This window comes from Triticum urartu, chromosome 4A, assembly GCF_056163025.1.
Source record: "Triticum urartu cultivar PI428250 chromosome 4A, HENAU_Tu73, whole genome shotgun sequence".
NCBI classification, from domain to species: Eukaryota; Viridiplantae; Streptophyta; class Magnoliopsida; order Poales; family Poaceae; genus Triticum; species Triticum urartu.
In genome coordinates, this window is record NC_141876.1 from 258,882,721 (window position 1) to 258,903,642 (window position 20,922).

Consider the following 20,922-nt stretch of genomic DNA (forward strand, 5'->3'; position numbering starts at 1 on the left):
CTATGGTGTGATCGATCACCATTAAGGATTGGTCATTATGTATTTCCCTCAGACCAAATAGTATTGGAATCTCAAGGATTGGATGTGATATTAGGCATGGATTGGTTATTGAAGTATGAAGGGAACATTGAATGCGCCCGTAAGTCAATTTTTCTTACAACGCCAGAAGGAAGAAGGATCAAGTATGTGTCCCGACATGAGCCGAAGAGGACTCAAGTAAATTAGTTAACAGGAGTTGTGCAGGAGGAACTACCAGTAGTGAAGGATTTCCCTGACGTATTTCCAGAGGAGTTGCCAGGCATGCCACCGGATAGAGATATTGAGTTTTTGATTGAGCTTTTGGCAGGCACAGGGCCAATATCTAAGAGACCATACAGGATGCCCGCAAAGGATTTGGAAGAGATTAAGAAGCAGATTAAGGAGTTATTGGATAAAGGCTATATTCGCCGAAGTTCTTCACCTTGGGGATCGCCAGTACTTCTAGTGGAGAAAAAGGATGGATCGTTAAGAATGGTTGTTGATTATCGAGGATTGAATGAAGTAACCATCAAGACCAAGTACCCACTACCAATGATCAATGATCTGTTTGATCGACTGCAAGGAGATCAGGTATTTTCCAAGATTGATCTGTGATCAGGATACCATCAGTTGAAGATTTGAGAACAGGATATACCTAAGACGGCTTTTACCACCAGCTATGGGCTGTACGAGTATACCGTTATGTCATTTGCGCTGACTAACGCACCTGCATATTTTATGAACATGATGAACAAAGTATTTATGGAGTTTTTGGATAAGTTCGTCGTAGTGTTCATTGATGATATTCTAGTTTACTCGAAGAATGTAGAGGAGCATAAGGAGCATTTGCGTTTTGTACTTGAGAAGCTTAGAGAACATCAATTATATGCCAAGTTCAGCAAATGTGAGTTTTTGTTGAAGGAAGTTGGATTCCTCGGACGCGTTATATCCGGAGAAGGTATAGCAGTAGATCCCACCAAGGTTGACACTGTGACGAATTAGGAAGCACCAACAACAGTTGGAGATATCCGGAGTTTTCTTGGACTCGCAGGATACTACCGGATATTCATTGAAAATTTCTCGAAGATTGCGAAGCCTATGACGGAGTTGTTGAAGAAGGATACCAAGTTCAAATGGACTGTGGAATGTGAGGCCAGTTTCCAGGAGTTGAAGAAACGTCTGGTTACATCACCAGTATTGATTTTGCCGGATCAGAACAAGTATTATGAGGTATATTGCGACGCTTCACGTCGAGGACTTGGAGAAGTGCTTATGCAGGAAGGAAGAGTTGTTTCATATGCCTCACGACAGCTTAAGCCTCATGAGTTGAATTATGCCACGCATGATTTGGAGTTAGCAGCCGTAGTGCATGCATTGAAAACTTGGAGACATTTTCTCATTGGAAACCACTGCGAGGTGTACACGGATCACAAGAGTTTGAAGTACATTTTCACACAGAAGGAGTTGAATCTCAGGCAAAGGAGATGGTTGGAGCTCATCAAGGATTATGATATGAGATTGCATTATCATCCCGGGAAGGCTAACGTAGTAGCCGACGCATTGAGCCGTAAAAGCCATGTCAACACCCTAATGGTGGGAGATTTACCAAGGGAGTTAGCCGAGGATCTTCATGATCTATGTTTGGAGACAGTTCCGAGAGGCTATGTAGCAACATTGGAGATTCAGTCTACTTTGATGGATAAGATCAGAGAAGCTCAAAGGACTGACAAGGAGATTGTTTCTATAAAGGAGAAAATGAGCAAAGGAAAAGCTAAAGGATATCGTGAGGATGAGCACGATACCTTATGGTTTGAAGATCGTGTTTATGTACCTAATAACCCGGAGATCAGGAAGTTAATTCTGCAAGAGGCCCATGATTCACCATATTCGATTCACCCAGGAAATACCAAGATGTATTTGGATTTGAAAGATACTTTCTGGTGGACCAGAATGAAGAAGGATATTGCGGAGTATGTAGCAGTTTGTGATGTATGTCAGAGAGTAAAAGCAGGGCATCAGAAGCTAGCAGGATTGCTACAGCCATTGCCAATACCCGAATGGAAGTGGGATAAGCTAGGCATGGATTTTATTATGGGATTTCCTAGAACACGTTCAGGCTATGATTCTATTTGGGTAGTAGTCGATCGTTTGACAAAGGTAGCGCATTTCATCCCAGTGAAGACTACTTACACCAGTGCTATGTTGGGAAACATATACATGACCAGGATCATATGTTTGTATGGAGTTCCAAGGAGCATTGTATCAGACAGAGGAACCTAGTTTACCTCAAAGTTCTGGAATCAGTTGCACGAAACTTTGGGTACCATGCTAGAGTTCAGTACAGCTTTCCATCAGCAGACAAATGGACAGACCGAGAGAGTTAATCAGATTTTGGAGGATATGCTAAGAGCTTGTGCGCTAGATTATGGATCTAGCTGGGATGAAAATTTGCTGTACGCAGAGTTCTCTTACAACAACAACTATCAATTCAGTTTGAAGATGGCCCCTTTCGAAGCCTTGTACAGAAGGAGGTGCAGGACCCCATTGTCGTGGGATGAAGTTGGAGACCGCCAGTTGTTTGGACCGGATCTGATTAAGGAGTCTGAACAGAAGGTGAAATTGATTCGCGATAGGCTCAAGATAGCTCAGTCTAGGCAGAAGAGCTACGCAGATTCTAAACGCAAGGAGACAGTTTAGGAAGTCGGAGACCGAGTTTATCTTCGAGTATCTCCACTTCGAGGAGTTAAACGCTTTGGAGTTAAGGGAAAGTTAGCGCCACGTTTTGTAGGACCATACAAGGTTTTGGAGCGTATGGGAGAAGTAGCCTACAAGTTGGAATTGCCCGAAGGATTGTCAGGAGTTCACGATGTATTCCACGTTTCCCAATTGAAGAAGTGCCATGCAGAGATGGCTGATATACCGCTGAGAGATACAGTGCCGCAGGAAGCGATTCAGTTGGACAGTGATTTGACCTATGAGGAGAAACCAGTCAAGATTCTTGAGTATGCCAGCCGAGTCACCCGCAGCAAGGTCATCAAGTTTTGCAAAGTCCAGCAAAGCCACCACACGAGGATGGAGCCACCCGGGAGCGAGAGGAAGATCTACTGAAGGACCACCCTCACCTATTTTCTAGCCAACCCGAATCTCGAGGGCGAGATACATCATAAGGGGGGTAGGTCTGTGACATCCCAAATTTTCAATTTGGAATGTTATACATTAGATCATCATTGCATATCATATTTTATTTCATTTTGGTTGATCCTAGAAATTCTACGCAACTCAAGGACCCTTAGAGAGAGTTGGGGATTTCGTTATTTTCATATTTGAGTTTTCTCAAATTTTGAAAATAGGATCATTAGATTTTATTTATTTTATCTTCATTTATTTCTATCATAAAAATATGAGAGAGGGAATAAAATGACTTTCCCAAAAATAAATAAATATTGAGGATTTAATAATAAAATCAAATAAGATTTTATTTTGGTTTTATTTGCTATTTTATTTGAATTTAGGAAAAATGTGCGTTTTTAAAAATTGCATTTGCGCCCCAAATAAATGTTCATTCTGTGCGGCTTGATTTTAGAAGCCAGGGAAAATTTATTTTGGGATTTTTGGAGTCCATTTAGTATTTCTTTTATTTGTTTTTTTGCGTGTAATTATTAAAAAAACGAACCGACTACGGGCCAGGATCAGCCAGGACTCCTCTGAGCAGGGCCCTTTAAATAGCGCCACCCCGGGCCGCTTTAGCCCAAGCCGCCGCCCCAGGAAACCCTAGCCCATGCCCCAAGCCGCCGCCACTGCCGCCGCCGCCGGACCCGCCCGCCGAGGTTGACCTTGCCACCAGTTTTTTTTAGAAAAACCGTTCGGTTTTTCCGCCGGTTTTTCATTGGTTTTTTGTTTACATCCGTTTTTTGTTAGATCAGTTTTTTTCTGGTTTAGGTTAATTAGCGAGCATTCGCTCGTTCATTCGTTTTAACGAACACATTCATCGTCTAGATCCAGATAACGAACGTTCATTCGTTAATCTGTTCGTCGTTTTTCTTTTTCTCGGATTTTTCCCGCGATTTTTCTGATCGTGATTTCTGATCCGAATTTCGTTCTAGATAACTTTTCGCTCGTTTGTCAGAATCAGGCGATTCAAGCGCCTAGAGTTTCGTTTCAAAACCCTCTTTCCGTTTAACCAACTCAAACAAGTTTTTGCCTCTGTAAAATTTGACCTAGGTCCAGATTAGTATACGAAGCTTGTTTCTTTTGCCGCTTGTTTTTCGTTGCTTTGTTCGATTTGATTCTTTTTGCAAACCGGAGTTCTTAAGTTGAACTTTCTGGTTAGATCTCTTATTTGAGTTTTACCCGTGCATTAGATGTGTACTGATTTGTATGCTTGTTTGTTTGTGATAGAGTACCCGGAGTGCGCCGCTTGCTACTTCGAATCGCTATGTTTTGCGGATCATCAGCAAGGCAAGTAACACTTTGATCATACCTCCTACTACCCAGTTTTTATTCCATTAGATCAATCCTCAAACATTGCATGATTAGGATCTAATTAAATTGTGGGTTTTGGGGAGTAGATGAGGTAGTACCTATTACCTGTTTTAGTATCAAACCCTAGGAGTTACTTATACGTTTGCTTATATTGCTATGCTATGCTAGTAGACGTGGATTGGGTGAGTGTATGCATGATGGATGTGAGATTGTTAAATTAATGGTTTATCTAAGGTGGCAACTTAAACACACATTTGGGTGGATTGAGGCACCTGGGTATTCTAGCGATTGCCTGTTTTTCTTTATGGACCGCCACCCAGGCTCAAAGAGATCATGAGATCATTCATACTAGAAACTTCTGTGTGCAGCCACAAGCTACTATGGGCTCTAGCATAGTTGACTAAGTCGTGCGAACTCTTATAGTGGTAGACTAGCAGATGTAGGGGATGTAGGTGGTACGGTCTACCCGTTCGTAAGGTGCAAGCGCTTCTGAAAGACTATGTCTCAGTCATCTGTTTTTCAAACATCGTGTAGTGCGAGAATCCCAACGGAGGATATCGAGTCTTGTGGGGAAAAGTGCGCAAACCTTTGCAGAGTGTATAAACTAATCATGGATTAGCCGTGTCCCCGGTTATGGACAACTTGAGTATCTAGTACTTGGATTATCATGTCAATCTCATCATGTTACTCTAATTAATATTGTTGGGTTCTAATGTTGATTCTTAATTGGGATTGAGAGGGTGTCTACACTCTCAATGTTTAACAACTACCATCATAGTTAAATAAAATTTATTCCTTTGTAGTAGGGAAAAATTGGCTTTACGCAAAACTGTAACAATAGAGCTTTCCACCAGCCAAATATGCATGTAGTATAGCCTTATTCTTTCATTGCTCTCTATGTGTTACTTTGCCAGCATATTCCATGTGCTGACCCATTTCGGGCTGCAACGTTCATGTTGTAGACTTTTCAGACGACGAGTAAGGAGCCTTTTAGGTCGTGGTTCTATACTCAGTGATGCCGTTGGAGCTGATGGACTCACTTATCTTCCAAGCCTTCCGCTGTTATCGTTATTAGATGGCCTTAAGCCATATTAATTGTAATAAGTTCTCTTTTGAGACACTCGTTGTAATAAGTGTGTGATAGCTACTCGGTTATAAATCCTTCAAGAACTGTGCGGTGTCAGTATTACTGATCCAGGGATGACACTGGAGCACAGAGATTGGACCGTTTAAGGTCTGGTCGCTACATAGAGTTTCCATGATTCCAAAAACTTTGTGTGATTTGTTAGGTTTCCGTGAATTTGATGATTGTTCTTTAAATTTGCATCTCGCGGGTTCCACCATTAAGAAACCTATTGGAAGGATTAATGATGTTCTTATTGTTGCAAATAGGAATTATGTTCCCGTAGATTTCATTGTTCTTGATATACATTGCAATCCTACACGTCCTATTATTCTTGGTAGACCTTTCCTTAGAACGATTGGTGCAATTATTGACATGAAAGAAGGAAATATTAGATTCCAATTTCCGTCAAGGAAAGGCATGGAACACTTTACTAGAAAGAAAAATTAAATTACCTTATGAATCTATTATGAGAGCCACATATGGATTGCATACCAAAGACGACAATTACAAGGGACTACTTCGACCACAAGCTCGACGATCACAAGCACGAGAATGACCCAAGAATGGACGAGATTCGCGCTTTGTTTCTCAACCACTCTTATTCCACTTCGTCCTCATCAAGAAGGAGCCGCTCAAGTTGTCACTCCGACTTCACCCTCCCCGGCTCAAGTACACCCACATCGAACACTCTTTGACGCGCCGTGCGCAATGATTGTCAAGCAAGCCTCAATCCTCTAGCGACACCAACTCTCTAGAGCATCGACAATGCCAAACCCAGGAGGCTTTTGCGCAAGCACGAGAGCGGCAACGCCAACATGAAGAGGAAGAGCGAGTGCGTCTACACCAAGAAGCACAAGATGCTCAGGCACAACATCAAGTGCAACAATTGCGAGATGCTCAAGAACTTGAGGCGCAACAAGCCCTCCAAGATTCAAGTCAAGCCGTAGCCCACCGAGGACGACAAGCTCATGAACATGAAGAAGCACTTTGCGAAGAAGCCCACAAATGAAGATTTCAAGCTCGTGTGCATTGTCAAGTTCCTCAAGTTCCTCCTCGAGCTCGACAAGCTCCTCCACAAGCTTGCCAAGAACATCAAGTTCACCAAGAGCATGAAGACAATGGAAATCCTCCACGACAAGAGCAATACAAGGTTGACAACCCTCCTCACCAAGAGCAACACGAGCTTGACAATTATCAACAACATGGGTGTCATCATCCCCGACCCCAACACAATGAAGAGCAATGCTACGGCAAGCTAAAATTCACCATGCCCAAGTTCAATGGAAGCAACGATCCTAAAGAGTATCTTTCATGGGCATTGAAGGTCGACAAAATATTCCATTTGCACAACTATGACGAAGAGAAGAAGATCGCGATGGCATCCCTTGAGTTCCAAGACTATGTCCTCATTTGGTGGGAACAAGTTATCGAGCGCTGAGAGGCAAGAGGTGAACCACCCATCACTACTTGGGTGCAAATGAAGGATGTCATGAGAGCGCGCTTTGTGCCTACATACTACAACCGTGACCTATTCAAGAAACTTCAACTAATCAAGCAAGGAACCAAGAGCATTGAACCTCATCGAGAAGATCGCCGATTTCCAACCATACTCGAACCTCATCGAGCTAGTGCATCAAGCTACCAAAGCGGAACGCCAAGTGCAATGTGATTTCAAGTATGCCAAGTTCTCATCCAAGTCATATGGTTTCTCCAAAACCCAAGCTTCAATGACTCCAACACCTGCTACATCAACAAAGCCTTCTCCTAGCAATGTCGACAAGCTGAGTTACAAGAAAGCTTCGTCAACCCCAAGTCATCCTACTACAATGAGCAACTTCATGCCGAGAGCCTCATCATCATCAACCCCAACCCATGAGACCATCAAGACAAGTTCCTTCAAATGCTTCACATGTGGAGGCCGAGGCCACAAGTCCTTTGAGTGCACCAACAAGCGAACCATGATCCTCAATGACGATGGTACATATGACTCCATGAGTGAAGGAGAAATAGAAGCACTTGAACAAGTCACCATGCACTGGCAAGTGAACGATGAAGAGGAACAAGTCTTTTGCGATGAAGATTCGAGTCCCGCTCTAGTTGTCTCCAAGGTCTTGACTCTTCAACATCATCAAGAAGAAGACCAACGATGCCATATCTTTCATACCAAGGCCGGCATCAATGGAAGGTCCGTCAAGGTCATCATCGATGGCGGGAGTTGTCATAATCTCGCAAGTGAAGAACTTTGATCCAAGCTCCAATGGCCCAAGACAAAGCATCCACATCCACACAGAGTTCAATGTCTTAGCGACTCCGACACTATCCAAGTCGAGCATCGAGTACAAGTCTCCTTCAAAATTGGCGCCTACGAAGACATTTTGGAGTGCGACATCGTTCCAATGACCGTTTGCCACCTTCTCCTTGGACGCCCGTGGCAATTTGATAGAGGAGTCATCCAAAATGGCTGAACAAACCACTACATCTTCAAGATGAAAGGAAAGGAGTACGTACTTCGGCCCATGTATCCAAGCCAAGTGATCGCCGACAGGCAAGCAACCCATCATGGAGAGAATAGTGAGAGAACGAGCCACCAAAAAGAGAGTGAGCGCCACAAGCCCAAATCGAGTGCCTCCACGATGAACGACAAGGAGAACTTAGTACTATTTGCCACCAAAAGTGAGATAAGAGGAGTGTGTGAGAACCCATCTAGTGTCCTACACTATGTACTTTTGTGCAAGACGATGCACCAAACGCTAACACCTCGCACGCTCTATCTTTAGTGTTGTCTTCTCTTTTGCAGAAATTTCAAGATATTTTCCCCGACGAGCTACCTCCGGGACTACCACCACTACGCGGCATCGAGCACTACATCGACCTCATCCCCGGAGCACCTCTTCCAAACAAATCTCCATACCACGTCAACCCTGAAGAAACCAAAGAAATACAAAGGAAAGTAAAGCATCTCATAAACCATGGACATGTGCGTGAAAGTTTGAGCCGTTGTGCCGTCCCGGTCATTCTTGTGCCAAAACAAGATGGTAGCTTCCACATGTGCTCCGATTGTAGACCTATCAATGCTGATGTAGGGTAGGAACCCTAGAGGCCGATCTTTCACGAAAGGAGCGGATCCCGTGACGAACACGAAGATCACGAGGAGGGAAACGAGGGAAATCACAAGGGGAAACCCAAGAGGAACACTCAAACTAACAAGAACAAGTCACAAACTGCCAGATCCTCGAATACATAAGAGAAGATACACGATTCAAAGTCAACAACGGACGATACATGAGTCGCCGGTCTTCTCGGTGAGGAGGTCTTGAGTTCTTCCCTAAAAGGGGTCTGGAATCCTCTTGGGGGATCTTCTCCGGTGGAGGCTCGAATCTCCGAGGAGAAGGTAACCAAGTGGATGAGCAAAGCTCTTACACAAAATATGAGCTAATCCTTTGATAACCCTAGAAAGTTGGACGAGGTGGAGTATATATAGTCCTAGTGCAAAAGAGGGGGCGAAGGGGTACATGGGCTGCGGCCCAACACGAAACGGTGCACAAACGTCGGATGTCCGGTAGTCACCGGTCGTCTGGAGGCTCTCGAGGGTCCGCATGTCCGGTGCCTATCGGACGTCCGTAGATTCGGCTCGGGTGGACTTCGGTCGGACGTCTGGACGGGGTCGGACGTCTGGACGGGGTCGGACGTCCGGAGCCTGGAGGTCGTCGGTCGTCCGTAGCGCTTCGGAAGTCCGTAGTTTTGGCTCGGGTGTGGAAGCGTCGGTCGTCCGGAGCGTGGAGGTCGTCGGACGTCCGGGGTCTATCGGTCGTCCAGAGCCTGGGGACTTCGAGCAGTTCTTCTTCTTGTCCCGTGAACTTGGTGTCGTCACCGTCTTGTCCGTTGAGAGTAGTTGGTCCGTGGCTTTCCTCCAAGTACCTGATCACACATAGGGTTTCCACTTGAGGTAGTAGCCAATTCTCATGCATGGAAAGTGGAAGTTCGGAGAGGAGTGAGTTCACCTTATCTTTGATAGCCTTGGCTCGGGCTCTCTTGTCATTGGTCCAAGTGGTGACGTTGGAAGTGTAGGTGCGTCCATGGGGATGATCATGGGATGCTACGCATCATCTCCCCTCCGTTGGGGAAGATCCATCCTCAGATCAAATTCTTCATCACCATGGTACGAGGGTAGATCTTTGACGTTGAAGATGTCGCTCACGTCGTACTTGTCACGCGGGAGGTAGACCTTTTAGGCGTATTCGGCGATCGGTAGGCTCAGTTGCCAGATGTCTCTGCAAAATAGATGTGTAATATGTGAAGTATCGTCTATCTTGTGGCAAGATATGAAATGAGCCTTGCTGGAGAATTGGTTCACAACAAAAAACATGGAATCTTTTCCATTCCTATTTCTAGGCAACCCAAGCACAAAATCCATATGAAAATCCTCCCATGGGTCATATGCAATTGGAAGTGGCAATGAAGGGCCATGAGATTGAGATTTGTACTTAGCTTTGCGAGATGTAGAGTATTGGTTGTTGAAGCGGTTGACGTCACGAAGCATCGAGTGCCAAGAATAGTGCTTGGAGATTGTAGCAAGTGTCTTGTCATGTCCAAGGTGGATGAGTAGTTGAACTTGCCATTGGATCTCCTTAGGTTCCTCAGGGTTGACGCGGTAGGGAACCTTGTTAGGAAGGGGCGCTCCGGGGATGATGTCGATTCGGTGCTTAATGCCTTGTAGTGGAGGTAGTCCCGGAGGTAGCTCGTCAGGGAAAACATCGTGAAATTCCTGCAAAATAGAATACAACACTAGAGGAAGAGTGTGATGGGTGTTAGCTTTTGGTGCCTCGTCGTTGCACGAAAGGTCAAAGTGCATGACACTAGATGGGTTCCCACACACTTCTCTCATTTCACGTGTGGTGGCAAAATAGAACAAATTACTTCTTGTCGCTCATCGTGGAGTCGATCAATTTGGGCTTGTGGCGCTCACTTTCTTTTTGGTGGTTCGCTCTCTAACTATTTTCTCCATGATGGGTGGTTGCTTGTCGGTGATCACTTGGCTTGGCGACATGGGGTGATGTACGTACTCCTTTCCCTTCATCTTGAAGATGTGATGGTTCGTTCGACCGTTGTGAATGACTCCTCTATCAAATTTCCATGGGCATCCAAGGAGGAGGTGGCAAACAGTCATCGGAACAACATCGCACTCCAAAGTGTCTTCATAGGCACCAATGTTGAAGGAGACTTGTACTCGATGCTTGACTTGGATGGTTCCGGAGTCGGTAATCCATTGCACTTTGTATGGATGTGGGTCCTTCGTCTTGGGCAGTTGGATCTTGGAGCAAACTTCTTCGCTTGCAAGATTATGACAACTCCCTCCATCGATGATGACCATGACGGATCTTCCATTGATGCCGGCCTTGGTGTGGAATATGTGGCATCTTTGGTCTTCGTCTTGTTGATGCTCAAGAGTCAAGACCTTGGAGACAACGAGAGAGGGACTTGAAACTCCATCACAAAATACTTGATTCTCTTCTTCTTCGGTCACGCGCTGGTGCCTTGCCACTTGCTCAAGGGCTTTCATATCCTCATCACTCATGTAGTCGTATGTACCATCATCGTTGAGGATCATGGTTTGCTTGTTGGTACACTCGGATGACTTGTGTCCTTGGCCGCCGCATGTGAAGCATTTGAAGGAACTCGTCTTGACGGTCTCATCAGTTGGGGTAGATGATGATGAAGCTCTTGGCTTGAAGTTGCTTGTAGTAGGATGGTGACTTGGGGTGGTCGAAGATGTTGGAGTCGTTGAAGCTTGATTGTTTGAGAAGCCGTCGGACTTGGATGAGAACTTGGCATACTTGAAATCGTCTTGCACTTGATGTTCCACTTTGGTAGCTTGATGCACTAGCTCGATGAGCTTCGAGTATGGTTGGAAGTTGGCGATCTTCTTGATAGGATGGTTGAGTCCATTGAAGAAACGTGCCATAGTTTGCACATCATCTTCCGTGACGTTGGCTCGTATCATGGCAATCTCCATCTCCTTGTAGTACTCTTCAACACTCTTGGTTCCTTGCTTGAGTAGTTGGAGTTTCTTGAAGAGGTCATGATTGTAGTAGGTAGGCACAAAGCGTGCTCTCATGACATCCTTCATTTGCGCCCAAGTAGTGATGGGTGGTTCACCTCTTGCCTCTCGGCGCTCGATAACTTGTTCCCACCAAATGAGGACATAGTCTTGGAACTCAAGAGATGCCATCGCGATCTTCTTCTCTTCTTCATAGTTGTGCAAACGGAAAATTTTGTCGACCTTCAATGCCCATGAAAGGTACTCTTCGGGATTGTTGCTTCCATTGAACTTGGCCATGGTGAACTTGAGCTTTTCATAGCGTTGCTCTTCATTTTGTTGGGGCCGGGATGATGACATCCATGTTGTTGATGATTGTCAAGCTCGTGTCGCTCTTGGTGAGGAGGGTTGTCAACCTCATCTTGCTCTTGTCGTGGAGGATTTCCAATGATGTCATGATCTTGATGAACTTGATGTTCTTGGAGAGCTTGTGGAGGAGCTTGTCGAGCTCGAGTAGGAGCTTGAGGAACTTGACAATGCACGCGAGCTAGAAATCTTAGTTCTTGAATTTCTTCGCGAAGTGCTTGTTCTTTTTCATGAGATTGTCGGCCTCGGTCGGCTACGACTCGACTTGAATCTCGGAGGGCTTCTTGCGCCACAAGTGCTTGAGCTTCACGGAGTTGTCATTCTTGGCGCTGTGCTTCGGCATCTTGTGCATTTTGGTGTAGACGCACACACTCTTCCTCTTCATGTTGGCATTGTCTTTGCCATTCTCGTCCTAGCGCAAAAGCCTCTTGGGTTTGATGATGTCGGAGCTCTTGAGAGTTGGTGTCACGTAGAGGATTGAGGCTTGCTTGACGATCGTTGTGCGTGGCATGACGTAGAGTGTTCGATGTCGGTGTACTTGAGCCGCAGAGGGTGAAGTCGGAGTGTCGACTTGAGCGAGTCCTTCTTGCTGAGGACGAAGTGGAAGAAGAGCAGTTGAGCAACAAAGCACGAATCTCATCCATCGTTGCGTCATTCTCTTGCTTGTGATCGTCGAGATTGTGGTCGAAGTAGTCCCTTGTACGTTGCTCGGAGAGTCGCAAGTCGGCGGTGAGGTTGTCGATGCGTTCACTCATAGCTTGTTGCTCTTGATGCAAAGCACGTTGCGCACCAAAGAGGTGACTCTTGGTGACGAAGGAGTTCATGTTGTCGTCTTGCTCCATGAAGAGTGGGTTGGTAGATGTACTTGGCCTATCCAGCATTCCAAGACAAATGTGAGTGGTAGAAAGAGAAGAACGAATACAAAATGTACCTTGACCGTAGTTGAAAGTGGATCGGTGATCGCTCCAATGTAGGACAAGGAAATAGCACAATTGGTACTAGCTCTTGTCGGTTTATCACACCTACACAAGTAAAAGCTTATGGTGGAGCTTGGTTAGGATGGTGGCACAAAATTTGATGCAATTGTAAGTGAGCTTCAATAATGTTGGAGAAGATTCGCAAGATGCAATGTAACAGGTAGACCAAGCATATAAGGTACACGAAAACACACACGCAAAAAGATAAGTGGGGTCGTGCAACCAAGGGAAAGCCAAAATGTGGAATCCACAAAAATGCTCTTGTTGCATAACACTAGAGAGACGCTAGCACGATTGCACAATAGGCGGATACAAGAACTTGTGCACAACCTACTTAGCAAAAATGCAACGACTTCTATCCCAAGTATGCTCTATCCAAGGTGTTTCTATGATATGATCCAAGATGATCTAGTATGATAATCTTAATGTTGTATGATGCTATCGTTCTTTCTTAAAAGCTCTTTGCTTATATTTCCTTTTTGCTTGAAAGCTTATTTGGCTCTTTGTGGTTTGAGCTCTTTTCTCATGCAATGCTTGACGAACCAAGATAGCAATTGTGTATGTGATGAAAACTTTGTGACACAAGAGATGATACCAAGATATGCAACAATGATGTATGTATGCTATGGGGAGTATGATCACTAATGTGCAAAAGTCTCGTTGCCAGCAATACTCAATGGCTAGTCTCGATGGGTAAGCAACGCAAAGGAGTAAGGCTATGATGTCTATCAATGTAATGGCAAGAGTGATATGTCCAATACCAAGACGAGGTTACCGTTCTTTGGTTCCACGATACCAAGATGATATGGAAACTCGTCCCTAACTAGCCGAAACACCTTAGGAAATGGAAAAACCGCGAACTCAAAATCTCAAACATCAAATGTCAAAATGGTGGTAGCGGGATGCGGTGGTGGAATGATGGGTTATGCGAGTAGGCAATGCGGAAGTGGAGGTTATGGTGATGTACTATACACAGTGTCGGAGTTGGAAGCACGGTCCCTAAGTAGCCGAAACACCTTAGGAGACACAACTCACAACACAAACAAAATTGGGTTAAGTCGATGTGGCGGGAGTGTGAGGTGGGCAAAACTATGAGGAAGTTATGGTGGTGGTGGTTGATGAAGAAGCAACCATCCCTAAGTAGCCTAGACACCTGAGGAGACTCAAATCACTCCTCAAGCAACCACTAATGCGATGGGGAACAAAATTGGTAAGGTTGCGGAAGTCGGTGGTGGTGTAGCGGAGGATGTGGTGGAAGCCCTAGGAAAAGATGCCAAAGTTACAAAAATTTGATGGAGTCAAATGGTTTTCGTGGTATTTTTGTTGTAAGGGGATGTCAAGCGCTTTTCAACGAGCTAAAGAACGCGAAAATCGGACTCCGGATGAATTAGTTATGGACAAAAAAATCAGCCAAAATGGGAAACTACAGATATCGGACTTCCGAAGATGGTCGGACGACCGGTGGCCGAACGTCTGGGCGGGCTCGAAAATCCGTTAATTTGGCTTGGATTAGGGGTTCCGGTCGTCCGTAAAAGGTCGAATGTCCGGCCGGTCGAGGGGCTCCGGACGTCCATAAAGGGCCGCTCGTCCGGTGGGTTGGGGTCAACGTGAGATTTCAGATCCGAAACGCGATTTTGGGTGGAATTTGGGGATTTTGGGGTCAAAATTGATGAGATTTCGTGGATGAAAGATGGTGAAACTTGGGGAGATGCTAGATCCACTTGAAACCAAGCAAATCTATGGATCTAATCCAACAAAACTTCGTCAAACCAACAAATCACAAAAAATTGGGGCTTTTTTTGATGGGGATTTTCGAATTTAGGGAAGAACACAACAAAATTAGGCTAGAAAACAACGAGGGGAGGCTCCGAAATCGTGATCAACCTGGATCATGATACCAAGATGATGTAGGGCAGGAACCCTAGGGGACAATCTTTCATGAAAGGAGCAGATCTCGTGATGAACACGAAGAACATGCGGGAAATCACAAGGGGAAACACAAGAGGAACACTCAAACTAACAAGAACAAGTCACAAAAGTGATAGATCCTTGAATACATAAGAGAAGATACACGATCCAAAGTCAACAACGGACGATACACGGGTATCCGGTCTTCTCCGTGAGGAGGTCTTGAGTTCCTCCCTAAAAGGGGTCTTGAATCCGCTTGGGGGATCTTCTCCGGTGGAGGCTTGAATCTCCGAGGAGAAGGTAACCAAGTGGATGAGCAAAGCTCCCTCACAAAATATGAGATAATCCTTTGCTAACCCTAGAAAGTTGGACGAGGTGGAGTATATGTAGTCCTAGTGCAAAAGAGGGGGGCGAAGGGGTACATGGGCTGCGGCCCAACACGAAACGGTGCACAGGCGTCGGACGTCCGGTAGTCACCGGTCGTCTGGAGGCTCGCGAGGGTCCGGACGTCCGGTGCTTGCTGAACATCCATAGATTCGGCTCGGGTGGACTTCGGTCGGACGTCCGGACGGGGTCTGATGTCCGGAGCCTGGAGGTCGTCGGTTGTCCGTAGCGCTTCGGAAGTCCGTAGTTTTGGCTCGGGTGTGCAAGTGTCGGTCGTCCGGAGGGGGCCGGACGTCCGGAGCCTAGAGGTCGTCGGACGTCCGGGGTCTGTCGGTCGTCCGGAGCCTGGGGACATCGAGGAGTTCTTCTTCTTGTCTGGTGAACTTGGCGTCGTCACCATCTTGTCCGTAGAGAGTAGTTGGTCTGTGGCTTTCCTCCAAGTACCTGATCACACATAGTGTTTCCACTTGAGGTAGTAGCCAATTCTCATGCATGGAAAGTGGAAGTTCGGAGAGGAGTGAGTTCACCTTATCTTTGATAGCCTTGGCTTGGGCTCTTGTCATTGGTACAAGTGGTAACGTTGGAAGTGTAGGTGTGTCCATGGGGATGATCTGGGATGCTCCGCATCAAACGCTATCACCGTTCGCTATAGGTATCCCATTCCACGCCTTGATGATATGCTTGATGAACTTAGTGGTGCCACTATATCCTCCAAGATTGATCTTAAAAGTGGTTACTATCAAATCCGCATACAAGAGGCTGATGAATGGAAAACAGCTTTCAAAACCAAGTTTCGGTTATATGAGTGGTTAGTCATGCCTATGGGTCTATCGGAAGCACCGGGTACTTTTATGAGTCTTATGAATCATGTATTTCATCCTTACATTGGTGTGGTTGTTGTGGTCTACTTCGATGATATCCTTGTTTTTAGCAAGTCTCTCAAAGAGCATGTCACCCATGTCCGAACCGTTTTACAAACTCTTCGAAAAGAGCGTCCGTGTGCTAATATGGAGAAATGCCTTTTTGGCGTTGATAAGCTTGTTTTCTTGGGTTTTGTTGTATCTTCAAAGGGTGTTCATGTAGATGAGTCCAAGATGAATGCTATTAATACTTGGCCCCAACCAACCAACTTGCAACAAGTGAAAAGTTTTCTTGGACTTGCGGGTTTCTATCGTCGCTTTGTGAAAGATTTTAGCACCATTGCTTCGCCTTTGCATGCTTTGAGCAAGAAAAATGCGCCTTTTGTTTGGGGACCATGCCAATATACCGCTTTCAATGAGCTTAAGAATTTCTTACTCATGCACCCGTGCTTGCATTACCCAACTTTAACAAACCCTTTGAGATTCATTACGGTGCTAGTGGTAATGGCATAGGAGCGTGTTAACACAAGAGAAGCGCCCCATAGCTTACTTTAGCGAGAAAATTTCCCGAGCGCAACTCAATTACCCCATCTGTGACAAAGAGTTATATGCTTTAGTGCGCATTTTGCATGAATGGGAACACTATCTTCGCCCTCATGAATTTATCATTCATACCGATCATGAAACACTTAAGTATCTTAAGGGAAAAACCAAGTTGAACAAGCGTCATGCTAAATGGAGTGAATTTATTGAGTCTTTTCCTTATGTCATCACGTAAATTAAAGGTAAGGAAAATATTGTGGCGGACGCTCTTTCCTGCACATGCATGCTTGTTACTCAACCTGAATTGGATGTCATTCGCTCTGAGCATATAAAAGACTTGTATGAGCATGATCCTACTTTTTCTATTCCTCATGCCAGATGTTTGACGCATACATCTTGGGAACGCTATTACATCAACAATGGATATATTATGAGGGCTAACAAGCTTTGCATCCCCGAGTCTTCTCTTCGTTTGTTGCTTTTGCAGGAATCTCATGGAGGAGGCTTAATGGGACATTTTGGATACGGCAAGACATTTGCTATGCTCTCCAAGAACTTTTTTTGGCCCAAGATGTTTCGCGACGTCAACCGCTTCACAAACCGATGCTCTACATGTCGCAAAGCTAAGTCTAAAGCTCAATCCCATGGCCTTTACATGCCTCTCCCAATTCCATATCAACCATGGGAAGACATTAGCATGGATTTTGTACTTGGATTGCCTAGGACTAGAAATGGGAAGGATTCCGTATTTGTCGTTGTGGACCGATTCTCTAAGATGGCACATTTCATTCCTTGCAACAAGATAGTCGATGCTTCACATGTTACCAATCTCTTTTGTAGGGAAATATTGCGTGTACATGGAGTGCCCAAGACAATTGTCTCGGACCGCGACGTCAAGTTCCTAAGCTACTTTTGGAAGACCCTATGGCCAAGCTCGGAATCACGCTACTCTTCTCCACGGCATATCATCCACAAACCGACGGCCAAACAGAGGTGACCAATCGCACACTCTCCGCTCTACTTCGAGTACTCATCAAGAAGAACATCAAGGAGTGGGAGGAGTGTCTACCTATCGCCGAGTTCGCCTACAACCACGCTAGACACTCAACAAGCGGCAAGTCCCCCTTCGATATCATCTATGGATTAAACCCATTGTCCCCATTGGACATTATTCCGCTACCACTACAAGAGCGCATCAATATGGACGCAGGTGCACATGCGACCCATCTCAAGAAGGTGCATGAAGATATAAGGCACACAATCGAGCGCCAAGTACAACGACTTGCGACCAAGCTCAACATCAACAAGCAACCCATGGTATTCAACATTGGTGATCTTTTGTGGCTACACCTTCGCAAATACTGCTTCCCCAACGAACTCAAGTCCAAGCTTCTACCTCGCGCGGATGGACCCTTCAAGGTGCTTGCATGCTACAACAACAATGCTTACAAGATCGACCTCCCGTGTGACAAGTACAATGTGAGCGACATCTTCAATGTCATGGACCTCTCGCCCTACCTTGCTGATGAAGATTTTGATCTGAGGTCGGATCTTCCCCAAGGGAGGGGAGATGATGCAGAGCATCCCAAGGTCATCCCCATGGACATACCTACGTCCGCTATGACACCTCTTGGACCAATGACAAAAGCCCGAGCGAAGGCTATCGAAGATAAGGTGAACTCACTCCTCTCCAAACTACCACTTTCCATGCATGAGAATTGGCTACTACCTCAAGTGGAAACCCTATGTGTGATGAGGTGCTTGGAGGAAGGCCACGGACCAACTACATTCAACGGACAAGACGGTGAGGATGCCAAGTTCATGGGACAAGAAGAAGAACTGCTCGAAGTCCCTAGGCTCCGGACGACCGACGAACCCCGGACATCCGACAACCTCCAGGCTCCGGGCGTCTGGCCCTCTCCGGACGACCGACACTTCCACACCCGAGCCAAAACTACGGACTTCCGACGCCCCATGGACGACCGATGCCCCGGACGTCCGACCCCAACCGGATGTTCGACCGAAGACTACCCGAGCCGAATCTACGGACGTCCGATAGGCACCGGACGTCCGGACCCTCACGAGCCTCCGGACGACGGGTGACTCCCGGACGTCCGGCGCCTGTGTGCTGCCATGAGTTGGGCCGCAGCCCATGTACCCCCCACTTCGCCCCCTTTTGCACTAAGACTATAAATAGACCTCCTATTACTTCTAGCTAGGGTTAGCATTGGTTTAGATCATATATAGAGATAGAGAATTGCTCATCCACATCAGATCTACTCCACGAGAGAGACCGCGGCCCCTCTTCGGATAAGATCCCTTTAGATTCAAGACCCTGTTGCAGGAAGATCCCCTTATGGATTCAAGACCTCCTCACGGAGAAGACCGGCTACCTTTGTATCGTCCTTAGTTGTCCGTGGATCATATGATATCTTATGTACTCGAGGATGTAGCATATGTGTGACTATTTCTTGTTGGTTTAGTGATTCTCTCGTGTTTCCCCATGCGTTTCCCCTTGTGATTCCCCTCGTGTTTTTCGTGTTCTTCGCGGGATCCGCTCCTTCCGTGAAAGATCGGGGGATTAGGCTTCTACCCTACATCACTAAGGGATTCACGAATATAACCTTTGTCGAGCAGCTCCTAGACTTGACGCATAATCTCCTTCCTGTCCTCTGGAAAGGTACGGTATGGTGCACGATTGGATAGTGAAGCACCGGGAATTTAGTCAACCTGATGCTCAATCCCTCGAGTAGGTGGTAATCCCAGTGACACGTCGTGTGGAAAGACTTCAGCGAACTCCTGCAAAATGTTAGTAACAACATAAGGCAAAGAGGAAGGCACGCCCTCGAATGAAAATAATGCCTCTTTACACACAAAATCATAGCAAACAGATTTGCTGAAATCTAGATCACCAATATCAGATTTGGTGGCAAGCAAGCATGCACTTTTCAATTTAATTTCAGAAGCAACACTAGATGGTTTGTTAGTAGGCATCATTTGTTTCTCAAATTCTTTTGCCACAATCTGATTTTCACTCTTGACGTGCTCCTGTTTTGCTTTATTAGCTCTATTAATATCATCTTTCAAAATGGAATCAGGAGTCATAGGAAGCAAAGTAATATGTTTATCCTTATGAACAAGAGTATACTGATTATTTCTACCATGGTGTACAGAATTTTTATCAAATTGCCATGGTCTACCAAGTAATAAGGAACATGCTTGCGTGGGTACCACATCACAATCAACATAATGAGCATATGTAGAGATACTAAAATGCACACGAACAGTACATGTTACCTTAACCTTGTCGCTGTTATCGAACCATTGGATATAGTAATGATGTGGATGTGCTCTTGTGGTGAGAGATAACTTCTCCACCATCTCAATGCTAGCCAAGTTGTTGCAGCTCCCTCCATCTATGATGACGTGAACAGAACATTCCAGCACAACTCCATTTGTATGGAAAAAATTATGCCACTGATTTTGATCTGCTTGTGTGACCTGCACCCTCAAAACACGTTGAGCAACTAAACATTCATACGTGTCAGCATCTTCAGGAGCCATGTATTGCATCTCATTTTCATAATCATCTCCACCGTGTTCTTCACGTGTAATAAGAGCCAAAGTCTCCACATCATAGTCACTACCGGACTCATAACCACCATCCTCAATAGCAATCATCACCCGCTGAGATTTGCTTTCTCTTGCATAATGACCTCTTACCTTACAATGACGACAAATAATATCAGTTGTGTGCCCTGTTGATGCCGTGGAAGAAGAAGAGCTCTAGACAGGCCCGACGGGTGTGCTCTTGGTAGATAGTGGTGGTTGTGCCTGCTTTCTTGTATCACGACTGGAGGTGGCGGCTGATGGAGGTGCTGATGCAGTAGAATGTGTGGAAGTAGAGGATGCACGCCGTGTCGATGAGGAAGGTCGACGTGTAGAATAGTTAGTTCGTGCCAATGCCTATCGATCCTGCACTTCACGTTCAGCTTTACAAGCAAGATGGAATAAATGAGTGATATTATTATACTCCGTATACTCTAGAATGGTCTGAATCTCATTATTTAATCCACCCATAAAACATGCAAGCATAGCTTCATTATCCTCAACAATACCACATCTAATCATGCCAGTTTGTAACTCTTGATAATATTCCTCTATAGACTTTTTTCCTTGTGTTAAACGCTGCAATTTTTGAAGTTATTCAAGTTGATAATA